Source organism: Castor canadensis, chromosome 2 (assembly GCF_047511655.1).
Source record: "Castor canadensis chromosome 2, mCasCan1.hap1v2, whole genome shotgun sequence".
Lineage (NCBI taxonomy): Eukaryota > Metazoa > Chordata > Mammalia > Rodentia > Castoridae > Castor > Castor canadensis.
The window spans coordinates 156,653,056-156,670,091 of record NC_133387.1 but is presented as its reverse complement, the minus strand read 5'-3'; the positions used below and the strand labels follow the sequence as shown (position 1 = coordinate 156,670,091).

The 17,036-nt window shown below is 44.3% G+C and overlaps 1 long non-coding RNA gene across 1 annotated transcript in view; it reads right to left on the bottom strand.

The window, feature by feature from the left end:
* The window catches only part of LOC141417520 (uncharacterized), a 57,194-nt gene extending 40,362 nt beyond the window's left edge, over positions 1–16,832 (bottom strand). Inside the window, exon 1 of the long non-coding RNA XR_012442151.1 lies at positions 16,598–16,832. This is a non-coding gene — a long non-coding RNA (uncharacterized lncRNA). The remainder of the gene's footprint in view (positions 1–16,597) is intronic.
* Positions 16,833–17,036: the final 204 nt, after the last annotated feature.

Here is a 17,036-nt window from a genome sequence, read left to right as displayed (position 1 = left end):
CTGGGCTCAGGTATAGGGCCACTGAAGGGAACCACAGGGCAATTTGGTTCTACTTGTTTGCATGGGTCTCTGGGGACAGCTTTTAGGGTGAGTTAGTTGACAGTGTCCCCAGCTGGCAAGACTCATCCACAGGGGCATATGGAACAGGGCCAGCATGAGGCACCTATACTAGTTGTCTGGGGAAAAGCCAGTGGGATTGGATTTTAACCTGCTAATGTGATGATGTATGCTTAACGTCTGGTGAGGCCAGTTGGCCCATAAGAAAGTAAGGGTCTTTTCCAGAGCCATGTATAGGTCCCTGGTGGATTCCTTGGAATCCCCCAAGGCCTCCAGGGAGCTGCAGCTCACAGGATGACCCCTGTCTCATCCACAGCTTTCTTCTTGGAGTGTATAGAAGGATTGAGAGCTATTGGAGCTTCTGTCCTCTTCCCTGGCCACCCCCAACTCCTGCTCAGGTCAGTGCCTACAACCTACCCTGTTATGGGAGCCAGCGAGGCTCCAGATAGGAGGTCTCCAACTGGGAGGAGGCCTTGGCCTGGTCCTTGTGTACTGAGTTCATGGTGTTGTTGCAAAAAAAGAATTTTAGGACACATTGAGGTAGAGACCAAGAAAGTTTATTAGTAAAGCAAAGCAAAGGAAAAATAAAAACATAGAACTTAGGCACATCTGATGACAGGTGCAGTGAGTGCTCTAACACCAAGGGTATTTATGCGGAAAAGTGGATTTGGCTTAAATTCTTGTTAGAATAAGTGTTTCCCTTTGTGCTGGTACATGCAGTCTGTCAAGCTGTTACTGTTTTCTTGATTGGGCTCTGAGATACCAAAGTTAGTTTGCTTATTAACTGTGGGTCACTATAATATAGATGTTTGAACACCCCTTTAAACAAGGAATGGGTCCTGCCAGAGGCTGTCTTCAAGACAGGTGTCCATCCTTGAGATAAGATATTTTCCTTTGCAGACACTTTTTGTGCCTAGAGGAGTCATTTTCCCAAGTGTTCTTTCCTATGGTAAGTGTCTTTCTTTAAGTTATCCTTGCTCATTTCCCAGAGCAATCTAATTATTTGGACAAGTGGACAAGGTCAGAGGGAGGGAATTGCTCCTTCTCCTGGGTTTTTTTTTTTTTTTTCTTGCTTTTTATCTAACAGTTGCAGTTAATTGGGAGAAGTGTAAGGCTTGAAGCAAAGTTAGTGTCTCTGAGCTTTTAATCAAGCCACTCGTTAATACAGTGTTTATCTCTGAATTCCTAGTTTGCTGTTTCCCACGCCTCATTTTCCCTGATGTATCCTACTTCATCTCTTTCCCCATCACTTTCCTTACTCAGAGGGGGATTGTGTGTGGGTTTGCCTCCCAGAAACAGTTTAAAGCATGTGTAAACATGGACATGAGGTCAGGTATGTGGAAAAAGCCAGTTTTTCCATCTAAGAAGAGCCATCCCCCCTCCCCCCCCTCCCCCCACAACTTCCAGATCATTTCCAAGTGTAACAGGTGCTCAAACTGCTTTTGCTGAGGAGCACTAGGGCCCATGAACTAACTGAAAGCAGGAGAAAATTTGGCAAGCCAACCTCAATTTTTTTATCTGTGTCCTTTGCTTTGAGACAGTCTCTCCTGCAGCCACCTTGGAATCCAGGAAGGCAGGACAGATGGATGACAATTTTACAAGGAAGGAGGAAGAAAACTGCCCCTAGGAAGGGAACAGCAGAATCTCCTCAGATCAGACCATCCGCCAGGCAACAATGACTTGTTTATCCTGACCAGATTTGCTCCCATCCAATGATGACAGTGATAACAACTTCTCCCAAAACTGGGACTGAGATAATGACAAGTCAGGACAGATCTATGACTGAGACTGTTTAACTATGCACATCTTTCACCCCCTACCCCAATTCTTTGTCTATTTAAGCTTAAAGCTCTTCTCTGTACCCCCAAGATGGCAGATGGGTTAAAATGCATACCCTTCCTTTTCCCATACGGAAGCTGCGTTGAAATGCCAGCTTTCCTCTTCTCCTGGCTGCCCCACCCTGCTGTATAATCAACTTCCCGTTTCTGCCCTTCACCGTTATGTATCTTTTGTATTTGGCATGTTGGAGCAAGTGCCTGGACCTGACCTATGAAACCCAGGAGTTAGGGTCTGGGGCCTAAAATCTTCTATAACATCAGGGCACAGTGGAAAATGGCTTCTGGAAATGGTGATAGCCCTGTCTCTGGGGAAAGGTCCAATTATGGGGAAGAGTCAAACCTTTGGGCAATACTTCTGTGTTTATCATGGCTGGTGTGGCCCAAGTGGTAGAGCATTTGCCTAGAAGCTACCATGGTCCTGCTTTCCTTTTCCATGAGGGCTCTTGTTCCTTGGGGCACAACTTTATTCTCGCTCAGGAATAATAGGGTCTGAGTGAGAGGTTAATTTTTGAATCATCTCTCACAATTGGGGAATGGCATTGAAACATTCATTCATAAAAATGAAAAGTCAAAGCCAGGCTAACTGTGCAGTTGTCATGGAATTTCTAAGGACATTAGCTTGTGTCTAAGATAGTCTGTGTGATACCCAGATGACAGGCAGGAATCTTCAGCTATTGAGGGTTCTTGAATCCACTCTGAGATTGAAAGCAGAGGTGGACTCCAGCAGCAGAGGTCAGATTTTATTTGTAGAGAAGAGACAAGAAAGGCTGCATGGGGCATGCAGTGGACCCGGTGGTCCCTGGGTCAGGTTGGAAATTGGGTTTTATAGCCTTTTTTGGTATTGCCTGAGGGCGGAGATGTCTCTCAGGTGTAAACAGACATTTCCTGGGAAGGAGAAGTGTCTCCTTGCCCAATTATCACCTTTTGGGAACTCCTGCAGTCCTTCCTTCAAGTGGAAACTAGAAAATGCCCGGTGAGTGTTTGAAAGACGAGTTTTGGGAACCCTTCAAAACAGGTGTAGCAGCTTCATCTAGTCAGCGTCCCATGTTGAACACCTACAGTTGAAGGCACAACTCCAGGAGCAGAGAAATAGGAGACTGGGATACTAACAATCACACAAGTCACTTCACAATGCGTTTAATATGGCCACAGGGAAAAGCTGAATGGTGAATTGTCTTTTTGCTGCGATTATGTAAAGTTTGTGATCTGGAAGCAAAATACTCAGCAATAGAATTCTAATGAGGGTTTCTTCATCAAGGTTTAAAAGTTAATCACTTATCTAATTAGCTCCTTACTAATTGACTCATTTAGACCTCCATTTTTTCCCTATGACTCAGAGGCTCAGAAGCTGATCTGTGTATTGGCTTAGGTCTGATTAAGAGGCTACAGGACTTTGTTCTTTTGCCTCTAGGGGCAGACTATGTGAGGAGAGAGTGCAGGTTTCTCAAGGGCCACCTACCAGAGAGCCACCTGGGTACTTATTAGTGTGTGTGTGGGGGGCCTCACCCAACACCTGCTGAGTCACAGACTCTGGGCTGCAGGTGCCAGATCCATATTTTTCTAGAGTTCCCGAGGGATTCACCAGCAGATTACATTTTGCCAGGGTTACCCAGTATGCACCTCTGCCAGAGCTCCTTCTCAGTGTGAGGGCCTGGCTGGGGAAGAGGGCATGAGGTCTTCGCCAATGCTCCCCTTCCTGGCCTAGAAAGTCTGACCAGGGACGTGTTCTATCCACAAACAAGGCTGGCCAACACTCACTGGTGAGCTTGTCCCCATTACCATCAGGGTGGGCACGGTAGGGAGAGGTAGCACTGATTCTCAAAGTCTGGTCCTTGGGCCAGCAGCAGCAACTTCCCTGGAAATGGGGTAGAAATGTAAACTCTTGGATGCCACCCCAAACTCACTGAACCAGAGCCAGGGGTGGGGTGTAGCATCTAGGTGTTCATCACCCACCAGGTGATTCTAAATCTTGGGAGGCAGCCACAGGCAATCTTGAGATGAGGGGTACCACCTCCCACCTCTATTTCAGAGAGATTAGTTATCTGAAGGTGTCACAAAGCCTGCCAGAGGCTCAGGCAGCTCCTAAGTTCAGTGATGCTAGCTTCTGGCTCCTTTCACTCTTCAGAACCCACCAGCAGTAAGTGATGGTCTGCAGAGAGTTAGGGGGAGGGGCATGACTTGGAGGCCTGGGGAGAATGTGGGAATGGGGGAGGCAGCCTCATACCCAGCAAGGCCTCTGCAGAAACAGAGAGTTTGAAGCCCTGCACCATGTCACTGTCCCCTGTTCCCTGCACAGCCTTGGCTTCTACCTATCTTTCCAGCATTGGGGGGGGGTGCCCAGAGATGATGTGTTCTGATAAGAGCCCACAAACAAAATTGCCATTTAAAAAATTGTCTTTCTGAACTTTCAGGGTATTTGTGAGGGGAACTGGAGCTGGGCCTTGGCAGGGCATCACTGATTAAGCCACGATTATGGGGGACCCTCCCTGGCCGTGCAGATAGTAGCAGTAGATCCACTGTACAGATGAAGAAAGATGTTGGTGGAGTTGCATTTACTGAAGGCATTGGGCCAGGAGTGAGGCAGGAGGATGAAGCTTCCCCGTGCCCATTTTTCAGTGATTCTGACTTGGAAAGGGCACTTGCTCTGGAGTCAGACAGTGGTGGGTCAGGATGTCACTTGTACTCCTAAACATCTTTAAGAACTTAGGCCTCATTTTCATGGACTGGGGAAAAGGCATGGCTTTGAGGACACCAGGCTCAGCTGGATGCAGTTAGAATGAGGCCACAAGAGAGATGCCAAGCTGTCTCCATGCAAGACAGGGTTCAGATCCCTTTGGGAAGATGACCCCACATAAGTATGCATGTGAGGTCACTTTGGGATAGCTGGCAAGATGACATGGGTCAATGTGTCCTAAAGCTTTATTGTCAAAAACACACTTTGTCTGAAGGTGTGGCTCAAGTGGCAGGGCGCCACTAGCAAGCATGAAGCCCTGAATCAAATCCCAGTACCACCAAAAGAAAGAAAGAAAGAAAGAAGCCCAGACCTCACAGAGACTCTGAATCATTGATGTGACCTAGGATGTGAAGGCTCGCAATCCATGGCCTGCAGGAGCTGCATGATTATCTGGATACATCAGTGTTTGCAGGAGTGTCACAGAGAGCTGGGGGCTTGGTAATTTTCCACCTACTGCATGGAGGATTTTCCATCAAAGACCTCCCTTAACACCCGGTTGCTGAGGCCAATGACTTGTCCCTCTGATCAGAAGCCAGGACACTGGCTGTCTCAATTCCTATTGTATCCACTGTTGGTCCTAGCAAGAATTTTGTGAGGTTGAAGAACAAGTATTGTTATCCCAATTAAACAAACAACTTCGTTACAGGTGACAAAACTATGGTTTGGAGAGTGTAGGGATTTGCACAAGCTCATGAAATGGTGGGACCACATTTTGAACCTGGGAGTCAGTCTTCCTGTCCTAAGTATCTCATCTAGGTACAACAGTCTTAGATGATTATTGGCTCAAAATCACCTCGTGTTTAGAAAAAAATACAGTAGTTCCCCCCTTATCCATGGTTTTGCTTTTTGTAATGTTGGTTATCCATGCTCAAGTGCAGCCTGAAAATATTAAATGTAAAATTCTGGAAATAAATAATTCTTAAATTTTAAATCTCACACTATTTTGCTCGGTCTTGCCCAAGTTGTGACTCATCTTTTAGTCCAGTGTATCCACCCTGTATATGCTACCTGCCGATTAGACACTTCGTAGCCATCTCAGTTATCAGATTGACTGTCATGGTATTGCAGTGCTGTGTTTGAGTAATCTTTATTTTATCTAGGAATGGCCCCAAAGTGCAAGAGTAGTGATGTAAGCAATTCATATATGCCAAAGAGAAACCATAAAAAAGTACTCCCTTTAAGTGAAATGGTGAAAGTACCATAAGATACTTTGAGAGACCATATTCACATAACTATTATATATTATTATAATTATTCTATTTCATTATTAGTTGGTGCTAATCTCTTACTGTGCCTGATTTGTAAATTAAAATTTAATGTAGGGTATGTCAGGTATAGGAAAGAATATGCTAAAAATATAATATATATAAGGTTCCATATTCCCACAGTTTAGGTGGACTTGGAATGTATTTCTGGAGGACAAGGGAGGATGACTGTCCCCCAAACTTGGTGTTGGGTTAAAGAATTGCATGGAGCAGATTTAATATCCTTTCAAGGCATTATCTAGTTCTCAAGCAAGCCATTCCTTTGTTTTGCCTGGCCCCAGCTCTACAACCTTCCATTTTCTATTGATTGAATCATAGGAGATTGGAATGATGCAAATGAACCTTATCAAAGTGCTGGGAGCTTCTTGGGTAGGACAGATTACAACCAGAGGTTATAGATCTGCTGCCTGTATATGGTACTGAATTTTATAAGTAATTTAGCAACCTTACTGTCACTTTTACCTCCCTTCCCTAGTCTTTTCTGTAATCTTGTAACCACCTATCCCTTTCACTTGGGGTTCTAAATACTAAAGAGAGGTCTCAGTCACACCTCCTCCTCTCCTCAGAGCAGAGGTGTGTTTGGAAAGAAAATGTCAAGTCTCAGGTCCCTATTGACTTTCTAAGAAGAGGAGAAAAGACTGCTTTCTGGAAAAAAAGACACTGCCCAAGGTGGTGATTTCCCTCCCCTTGTGTCCCATAAAAGCCATCCACCTTCCAAGATGGAGATTTGAGACAGAAAAGTCTCCTCTATTTTCGTCAGGGCCAGCCTTGAAGTAACCTATCTCCTTTCACTAATTCTGTCTCTGGTTTTCCTTGAAGAGCAGTGAGCAGTAGGAACCTTAGATTTTGGGGACATTGTCTCAGCAGTCTCTATACATTTAAAAAATCTTGAGTTTCTGCTGGTTCCTTCATTGAGTTAAGTAAATCTTTCATATGTTTTTAACTTTGAAAATCATTAAAATAATTTTAAATCATTAAAAGAATTGAAAGATCAATGACCTTAAAGAGGTTTCAAATAAACAAATGAATGAGGTAATCTTAAAAATGAAAAACTCAATAAATCAAATAAAAAACTCAATGGAGAGCATTACCATTGACTAGTGGAAGGAAGAATATCAGGAACTGAAGATAAGGTTGAGGAATTATTGTATTCAGATAGTAACTACAAAAAACAAAGCAATCATGAGAATCCCAGACAGCTGGGACAAAATTAGGAGAGCAAATCTGTGAATTTGTGGTGCAGAAGAGGGACCCGAGACACAGAATAAAGGCATAGAAGAGTTATTCAGTGAAATTATAGAAAAAAAATTCCAAATTGTTAGGAAAAATGCTGCTCACAAAGAAAGCTCATGAGAAAAGTCTCATGTCCAAGAGCAAGGTTTAATGGCAGGGTCAAACTGCCAGGCTGGCCGGGGAAAGATGGCGCAGTGCTGACTCTGGGCTTGGGGTGGCTTTTATAGAGGAGGGAGCTTGAGGAAGTTAGTGCATGTGCAGGAGTCTCCGGTAGGGGTGGAGCTTGTCTTAGAGTGCAGGAATTTCTGTTTAAGGGTGAGGCTGTCGTTGGGAGTGGCTCCATTTCTCAAGTGAGGCCTGAAGATCAAATGGCCACTGATTCACAAAGTGTTGACATTATTGTTCTATCATTCCCCCATTTTTTCTTTAATAATGATGAGTGTAGGGGCTGAGGATCGGGAATTAGGTCAAAGCATCAGCCTCTTAGCTGCTTCTTGCTGGCAGAGGCATTGTGTGGGGCAAGATCCTCAGATTCCTGTGGCATCCTGGTGGGGGCCCTCACAGCAGTCCTCCAGACGGCTTTGGAGAGGTTGATATCCCTGGAGGTACAACTGGTTAACCTTTTAATTAGCAATAGCAGATATGTGATCTAAGAGAAATCTTTGTACTGTTTTTATGATACAAGGGAGGAAGCTTACAAATAGGAGAGGAAGAACATAGGCATTAGGATGGGCATTAGCCAGGAGAACCACTGTGAAATGTTGTTCCCTAGAGGATTCCAAGAGTCCTCCAACTTCCTTCTCCATTTTTCTAACTGTTCCTTGAGAGGTGCTGCCACTGGGGGATTCCATTGAGCTTGATAGCAGTGGGTATTGTAAGAATGACCAGATGAGGGCTGGTCCACCGAAGTCCCAATGGAGAGGATCGGAGATCCTTTAGGAGAGCAAGGTCCCCTGGTTTAACAGAAATTGTTATGAGGTGGGGCAGGATCTGGTCTGCATGCTCTCTGAGAAGTTCCCTGAGAAGGTTAAGATAAGGTAGATAGCCAGAGAAGCAGGGTCTGTTGGAGGCAAGTTTCCTAAGAGAAATGGGCAACCATACATTATTTCAAAGGGGCTCAAGAAGGAAGGGCTTCAGGGGGTGGTTGGTGTGGGGGGCTTTTCTCATTGGCCATGGATTCGTGGGCTTTCTCAGGTGAACTGGTTTGGTTTGCACCTTTATTGGGGGAAGGGAAACAGTCTTGAGAGCATTTATTATGTAAGACCCAAATAGAAATATTAGAAGGAGCATAAAAAGGTGTCTGCTAAAGGCTGCATATCTAGGGATCCAGATTCTGCAAAATCCTGTAACTCCCAAGAAAGTTCTAAACTGCTTTATGGTATGGGGGAGTGGGAAACGGAGGATTGGGTCAATTCCTTCATGACACAGGGAGTGAGTCTGTCCCTTTAAGACCACACCTAGGTAGCTGACCTGTGGGAGGCAGGAGCTGACTGTCAGGATTTAGGTTAAATGTAACACTCTTGGATAAAGAGAGCTTTAGCTCATTATTTTATATAAATTTACATTTTTAACTTTGTAAATGTTTCTATCATACCTAGATAAAGTATAGACACAACACTGTTACAAGGTGGTCATTTAAGACACATGAGCAAATACGTAAATGAACTCTGATTTAGTAATACTGAAAGCTTGATAAGATCAGCAGAAAATACAAATAATTTCTTTTATAAAATCTTTCTCTGTAACAGTTTTTGTAGATGTTACTCAGAGCAGAACAATATTAAGATAACCTTGTTATTTTATAGACATAGAGAATTTGATTTTAGTTTGACATGACCCTAAAAATCTTTTAAGCAATTCTTAGTCAATTTTAACTTTATCACACACTGAAGCTTTTTAGTATACACTTTTAAAACTTACTTAGACCTTTATATAACATACTAAACCCTTTGATGGCTTGAACTTATTCCTCCTATTTGAAACACTCTTTAGGACAAACCCTTCTTTACAACTCATACAAAAAACCCATTCCTTTTTCTTTTAACTCCTCAAGAAATACATTCAATAACTATCTATATCCTTTCCAGTTGTTTACTTTGTAACTTGCATTTTAAAATTAACTTTTATAAGAATTTTCAATTTATTATAGGGGCTGGAGCAACTAATTAGTAGCCCTTGTTGTTTGAAGGAATTTATGATAGGCATAAGGCCTCATGTCCCTCAGGCTTGAGGGGATATTGTTTTGGTGTGGAAACTGTGACGGATTTTTGAGTTTTATTTGAACAGGGAGGGCCATCCTAGCTTGCCATATACTCATCTCATCAGTCCACACTATGGAATGTATTTGTTCCTGAAGGAGGGGGCAGCAGAAATAGCTGCCAGGGGGAAGGAGAATTTGAGCTTTTAGTTGAGATAGTAAGTCCCCTCCCAGCAGAGTCACTGGGGTTTCAGGAGCTATGAGGAAAGAGTGACAGAAGAAGAGGTCTCCCCAAGATCAGGTTAGAGGCTGGGTAAATTAGCACTCTAGGGGCTGGCCAGATTTTCCCTGAATGATAACTTTTGTCATTGGACCAGGGACCTGGAGAGAAAGGTAAGACAGAGAAACAAGCTCCACTGTCTAGCAGGAAAATGACCTTTTGTTTTTCTGCCATTATGGGTACCCCAAGTCTCCTCAACATTGATAACAAGAAGTGGAGCATGGACAGGAGGCCGGGACCCATCAATCCATAGGAGGTGGCACCTCGTCTTCCATCTGGAGATGGGGGCACTTAGTCCTCCAGTGGTTACCCTTACAGAGAGGGCAGGGTCCTGGTTGGGGGTGGGGCTGTCTCCCGGGCTGTCTCCCTTCTGGGCATTCTCTGCAGAAGTGCCTCTCCTGTCCACCATGGTAGCAAGTTCAGGATACAGGCCCCAGTCAGGTGGGGCCCTCTCTGAGAGCAGCAATGAGGTCATGATGTCTCTTACCTTTTTGTTTCCTGTTAGTAAGGTCCTGGACATACAGACATAGCTATGCATACAGACATGGCTAGCTGTATTACTTGGTTCAATGACTTTTTCCTTTCAGCCACAGACTTTGAGTTTTTTACAAATATCTTGGGCTGACTGAGTTAGAAATTTATCTTTGAGGAGAACCTCTCTCACCTGTGACTCTGGGTCCACCATGGTATGCTTTCTGATAGCGTCCTTAAGATGCTACAGAAAGATAAGGGGGGTTTTCTTTACAGCGTTGCTGTAAAGCAAAGTTGTTATTTTACATTGACACCTGACACTTTGGAGAGCAGGTCTCTGAACCATTCTGGGCCTCAGTTTCCTCACTTGAAGAATGAGGGATCTGGTCTAAGTTAAACTACTTTCTTCCACTTCTTTCACTATGAGATGGCTGAAGTGACATTAATGCCACTTATCTTCCTTACCATTTTTTTTTTTTTTTGGTTTACCAATGCTGGGGAATTGAACCCAGGGTCTTGCACATGCTGGGCAGACACTCTCTCACTGAGCTATGTCCTTATCCCCAAATATCCCCCCCCCTTTGTCTGTACTGGGACTTGAACTCAGGACTTTATGTCTGCAAAGCAGCACTCTACTGCTTGAGCCAGATCATCAGCCCCTGTTAGTGTGGATCTGTCAAGGGGACTGCCTGTGCTCCTGTAGGTATAGGCACATTTATTCCTCATTTTTAGATGCCACTAGTATTGGGGCTCATTGTAAATGGTAATCATTTCCAACCTGAGTGGCCTGGGCCAGAGCCCATTGCTTTTCTAATGAGAAAAGAGTCTGGTCTACTAGAAGCATAATATCCTTTCATGCAGATTCAAAGGTTTGGATCACAGAGATAAAGGCTTGAATGTATTTTTCTGGGCATCAGTATAGCTGTCCAGATGTTTTTTAATTTCCCTTAGATCTGATAGCTGGAAGGGGACATAGACTCACCTACCATTACCTGCTGAAGGGGGAAGCACCCATTAGGAGGTTCTGAATATTAGGGTGGCTTACAAGGTAGGGCAGAGGGTGGAGCAGTAGGGGTGAGGGGCCTTGTTATTGATAAGGGGCTTTTTTGGTCCCCCTTTCCCATGTTTATCCTGTGGCTTACAAAGAATGGCCAGCATTTGAGTATCTAAATAGCAATTATAGAGCCAATCTGGGTGGTCTCAGAGATGAAAGAAAATTTGTATAGGGGACCTCAGGTCACTTTTTTTCCCTTTTATAGAAAAGGTCTAATTGGAGTATGGTATTGTAATTTAAGGAACCCTGTGAAGGCCACTTCTCTTGGTCACCCAGGGCATACTGAGGCCAGCCCTCAGTACAAAGCTTCCAACATTTACAAGACAGAAGACTGGAAGGTGCAGGTCCCATCTAGAAAGAACAAAATGCTAGGATCCTGCCTTTTAGCTAATAGCAGGCAGCCTCTTTAATAAAGGCTACCTTTTTAACAAAGGAATAAATTGTCTGTGTAAAGTTAGGGAAGGGCATCAGAGGATGTCCTGGGGCAATAACAGTATCAGAAGGGATAACTAGTGCTAATATTTGGAGGGAAAATTTATGCTGAGGCCAAAAGTATAGAAAATTTTACATGAGTGGTTTAGAGACCACAGTAATGCCCATTTTGCTATTTCTGGGACTATAATCTTGAGATAACAATTAGCTTATGAGGGCTGGGTCAGTCAGACCCAAGGCCTGACTTGAGCAAAGCACCATTGCCCCCTCCCACACCCAGGATGAGTGATCCCATCCTGTGGCCTGTTGTTCTTCCCTGCTTCCTGTGTACTTGCGCCTGCATGCATTTATTCTAGGGGAAGTGGCGGCAGGCCGCAGCCACCGTCATGTGTGGCTGGCAGCCTAGGATGTGTGTTGGGTCCTCTCTATGGATTCTCTTAGCTGTGGCAGGCATTCCCACTGTGCCCAGGGGCCAGCATCCCTGTGCATGAGTGTGCCTGTTTGTTTTCCCTCCTTTCCTTGTGGGGGTGGAGTTAGGGTGTGAGTGTGGCAGCCACAGTTTTTTTTTTTTTTTGGTAAGCTCTTTTGCCTCTCTGGTGCCTAGCAGCTGATTTAAAGTTGTTTTGGACTGAGAGGCCTGGCAAACTAGTTAGAATAACTTAAGTCATAAGCTACCATGCTACAAGTTTTTCATGGGAGGCAGGGTCCTAGTAAACCCAGGGAGGAAGGCAGACAGAAACAAAGGACATGCGGTGAGACCGGGGAGGAAGCAGAAGAGGTGTCCTGACATCTTAGGTAAGGGAGGGCAAGGCAGAACCTGGAGGCATGACACACGCCTGAGGGATTAGCCATCACCTGTGCCTCTAGGTTGCTCCCATTGACTGGTACAGGAACACTTTCAGCAACATGAAACCTCCACTCTTGGGTCACTGTCTCAGGCAGAAGGGGCATTAGACAAGGGGGAAAAGAGAAGCAGTTGTCAGATGCCATAATCAATCAGGACTCCCCTAACGTAGTATGAGGCATACCTGAATAAACCCCAGGCTTGGTCTCAGCCCACAGGGAGGGAGCATGAGCTCCCCCAGAGCCGGAATTACCATGAGGCCAGAGTTGGCAAGGAGTGGCTGGCTTGACACCATGATGGAAAAGTCCCTCAGGAAGATAAGAAGAGACAGGCAGCATGAGCAGTGCAAGAAAGTCTGCTTACATGGGGAAGGAGGAGATTCAGGAGAGGATTTGGTTCATTTAGAAGCTGGTTTAGAGGCTAATAGGACTTGCACAGGGGAACAGGGAGTACAGAGGGAGGGTTTGGTGTGGAGATAGGGAAAGGATTGGGCATAGGGTATTTCCATTCACCAGCGTGCTCACAGAAATTGAATAATTCCCTTAAAATATTGGGATCAAAAGTGCCATTAAGTGGCCATTTGGAGGCATTGTCTAATGGATATTGGCACCAGGCCTGATTACAGAGAAAAGTGAACTTTTGGGGCTTAAGATCAGGCATTAAGCAAAGGGGCCCAAGGTTGGCCAGGAGACATCCCAATGGGGAGTCTGAAGGAATTTGGGACAGTCCAACTCCCATGGTAAGACCTCAACTGAGGAGAGGATATGATGGGCATCACTGAGATGTCAATTTCTCAGGAGAGAGTAGAGGTGGAACTCCTGGGAGAGACGTCTCTGTCACCGGGGGCCCACAGTCCTAGGGGACCCAGTCCCCAGGGATGAGAGTGAGCTGAGACCTAGTGCTAGGATTTTGAGGAAACGAGAAAGAGATCCTAGCTCTGTGTGCAGGAAGACTCACTGAGAGAGGACCTTGAAGGAGGATTGACTGGTGGTGGATGGAGATTGGAGGTGTGCTGAGGTGGAGGAAATTTCCTGTGAACAGTAAGGGCATCTTCTAGGATCGGGGGTCCTGGTAAGGCAGCTCTAATCTCGGAGGAAGGGAATGGTTTAAAGAAGGAGAGAGAGAGAGAGAGAGAGAGAGAGAGCAGGATGGGGGGTGGGGAGGCTGGGAGAGCAAGTTCAGTACCAGGAGTGCACCCAATCCAAGTCATGGCACCAAAATGTTAGGAAAAAAACCACTCACAAAGAAAGCTCACGAGAAAAGTCTCACGTCCAAGAGCAAGGTTTAATGGCAGGCTCAAACTGCCAGGCTGGCCGGGGAAAGATGGCGCAGTGCTGACTCTGGGCTTGGGGTGGCTTTTATAGAGGAGGGAGCTTGAGGAAGTTAGTGCATGTGCAGGAGTCTCCGGTAGGGGTGGAGCTTGTCTTAGAGTGCAGGAATTTCTGTTTAAGGGTGGGGCTGTCGTTGGGGGTGGCTCCATTTCTCAAGTGAGGCCTGAAGATCAAATGGCCACCAATTCACAAAATGGAGACATTATTGTTTTATCACAAATGTATAGAAAGAAATGGACATCCAAGTAGATGAGGCTTTAGAACTGCAAATAAAAATAACCAGAAAAGAACACTTCCACATCATGTTATAGTTAAAATGTCAAGAGTAGAGAACAAAGAGAGAATACTGAAAGCTACATGAGAGAGGTGCCAAATTAGGTGCAAAGGCAACTCTACCAGAATAACTGAAACTCCAAAGACCAGGAGAACATGGATTGATGTATTTTGTTTCCTGAAACAAAATAACTGCAAACTAAGACTACTAATCTAGCAAAGTTATCCTTTAAAATCAAAGGAGAAATAAAGATCTTCCATGATAAACATAAACTAAATCAATCTATGCCACTAAGCCAGCATTGCAGAAAATACTTAAAGGAACTGTAGAGAAGAGGAAGAAAGACACAAACATGAGAGTTTGGGACAAAAATAAATCTCACTAGGAGAATAAATAAATGAGAAGTAGGTAAGAATTGAATATTATAAATTCAGTGAGCCAGAAAACCCAAGGCAAGGAAGAGAGAAGTTAGTAAATGCCTCTTAATAATTATCCTAAATATAAATGACCTCAACTCTCTAATTAAAAGACACAGGCTGGATGAATGGATTAAAAAGCAAGATCCAATCATTTGCTGTCCACAAGAAACTCACCTCACTGGCAAAAGCACACATAGACTGAAAGTGAAAGTATGGAAAACTATATTCTAAGCAAATGGAATTCAATAGCAAACAGGAGTGTATATTTTCGTATCTGACTGTTGGGTCTGGAGACCTAAGGCAGATGAATGGGTATCCCATCCCCCCTGGAGAGCCATATCATTCCTGCATCCTGAAGAGTTATAGGCTTGCATTCTTGCACCCTGAGAGGGAGTTGTAAATCCACATTTCTGCATCCTAAAAAAAAGATACAGGGTCTGCTAGATCTGCCACAGGGCTGATGAGCAAAATGCTCCCAAGATTGTTTCTCCTCCCCTAATAAAGGTGCTAACCAAACCAGTTCACCTGAGAAAGTCTGCGAATCCACAGCCCATGAGAAAAACCCACCTAACTCAGAACTGGTACATCCATAAAAACCCCACCCTTCACCTGATCAGCAAGTTACCAGTTTCCAGGCTCTGATGCACTCCTCTAGCTGTAGCCTTTCCTTTCTCTCTAATAAACCCCACTTTATGTACTGGCTTTGGCTCATCATTCAGCTGCCTCATGAGTCAGTTCCCTGACTCTCAACACTGGCCTGCAATACTTTGACACCGGCACGTAACACAACCAATCAGATTTCAATCCAAAATTAGTCAGAAGGGATAAAAAAGCTCACTACAAATTAATAAGAGGGAACAATCCATCAAGAAGATACAATTATTCTAAATATATGTGCACTGAACATTGGTGCAAACAATTTCATAAAACAAACACTGCTGAACTTTATAAAGGGACATAGAGATCCAGATACAAAAATAGTGGGTGACTTCAATATTCTACTCTCATCAATAGATAGATCATTCAGACAAAAAAATCAACAAAGAGACTTCAGAGTTAAATTGTGCATAGATCAAATTAATTTAACAGACATCTATAGAATATTCTATCCAACAGCTGTGTAATACACATTCTTCTCAGTTGCTCAATGGAACGTTCTCCAAACAGATTACATTTTAGGCCATAAGGTAATTCTTAACAAATGCAACAAAATTGAAATAATTTCTTGTATCTTATCAGATAATGGAATGAAATTAGACATCAATAGCAAGAGAAACTATTTGAACACATGGAGATGGAGCAATACACATTTGAATGATCTGTGGGGCACTGAAGAAACCAGGTAGGAAATTTAAAAGATCCTTAGAATCAAATGAAAATGAAAACACAACTTACCATACCTTTAGGATACTACACAGTTCTAAGAAGTAAGTGTAACAGGTGCTTTAAAACTGCTTTTGTGGAGTAGCACTGACTTCTCACTTGGGTATGGGAATTAACTGGAAGCAGGAATAAAAGGTTGGCATCCCATCCCCCATTACATCTGTGTCCTTGTTCAGGGCCATTTCTCCTGTAGTCACTTCACAATCACCTTGTATTCCAGGGAGGACAGGACTGATCAATAATATCTTTATGACAAGGGAGTGAAACTATCCCTAAGAGATAGTAAAAACCCACAGGACAGACCACCTGCCAGGCAACAATGACTTGTTTATCCTGACCAGTGATGACTGGACGAAGTTTTTTGGTAACCCCACCACCACCCCACAAAGAGGACTGAGATATTGATCTGCTGGAACACACTTATGACCAGGACTGTTTAATCATTACACATACCTCTTTCCTCCTGCTCCCAATTCTTTGTCTATTTAAGCCTAAAGCTCATCTCTGTACCTGAAGATGGCTGAAGATGAACTGAAATGCTGTCTTCCCATGGCTGCCCATGCCATGTAATAAACCACTGTTCTCTGCCCTTCACTATGTCTCTTTATTTGGCATATAGGGGTAAGTGGCTGGAGCTGAAATGTGCAATTCCAGAAGTTTGGACTTCACATTCAAAACTCTGGTTTCAGAAGTTCATGGCTTTCAACTATCCCTGTGCAAAATGAAGGAGCTAAATGTCAGAGTCAAAGAGCCCATGTCACACAAATTCTGGGCCTCTTTCCTACCTTATTCTTCCCTGCAGCTGTGAAAGCTTCCTCTCCCTAAGGGAAAGTCTTTCCCCTTTCCACTGCAGTTACTGCTGTTCATAATCCTGTGGTGGGACACAGTGTCGGAGCCTGAGCAAAACAGGTCAGGTCAGAGGCAGGAGCAAGGTCAGGATTCAACTACTCCCTCCCCTACCATCTGTCCCGGGATCCTCAGCTCTTCGCTAATCCTCCAGACAAAATAGCTAAGGATTTCCTTCCCCAGTGATGGCAAACAGAAAAAACAAACCCACACCACGCCACATACGCCAAATACCAGGCATTCCTCAGATGGTTTGCTTTGTAGGTGATCTGGCCACAGATATCTGTAGCTTCCTGCATTTTAGAGGGTGGGGGAAGGGGGAGGATCCTGTGTTTCATTTGCTCATCCCAGAGTGTAGAAAAGGACCAGGATCTCTGC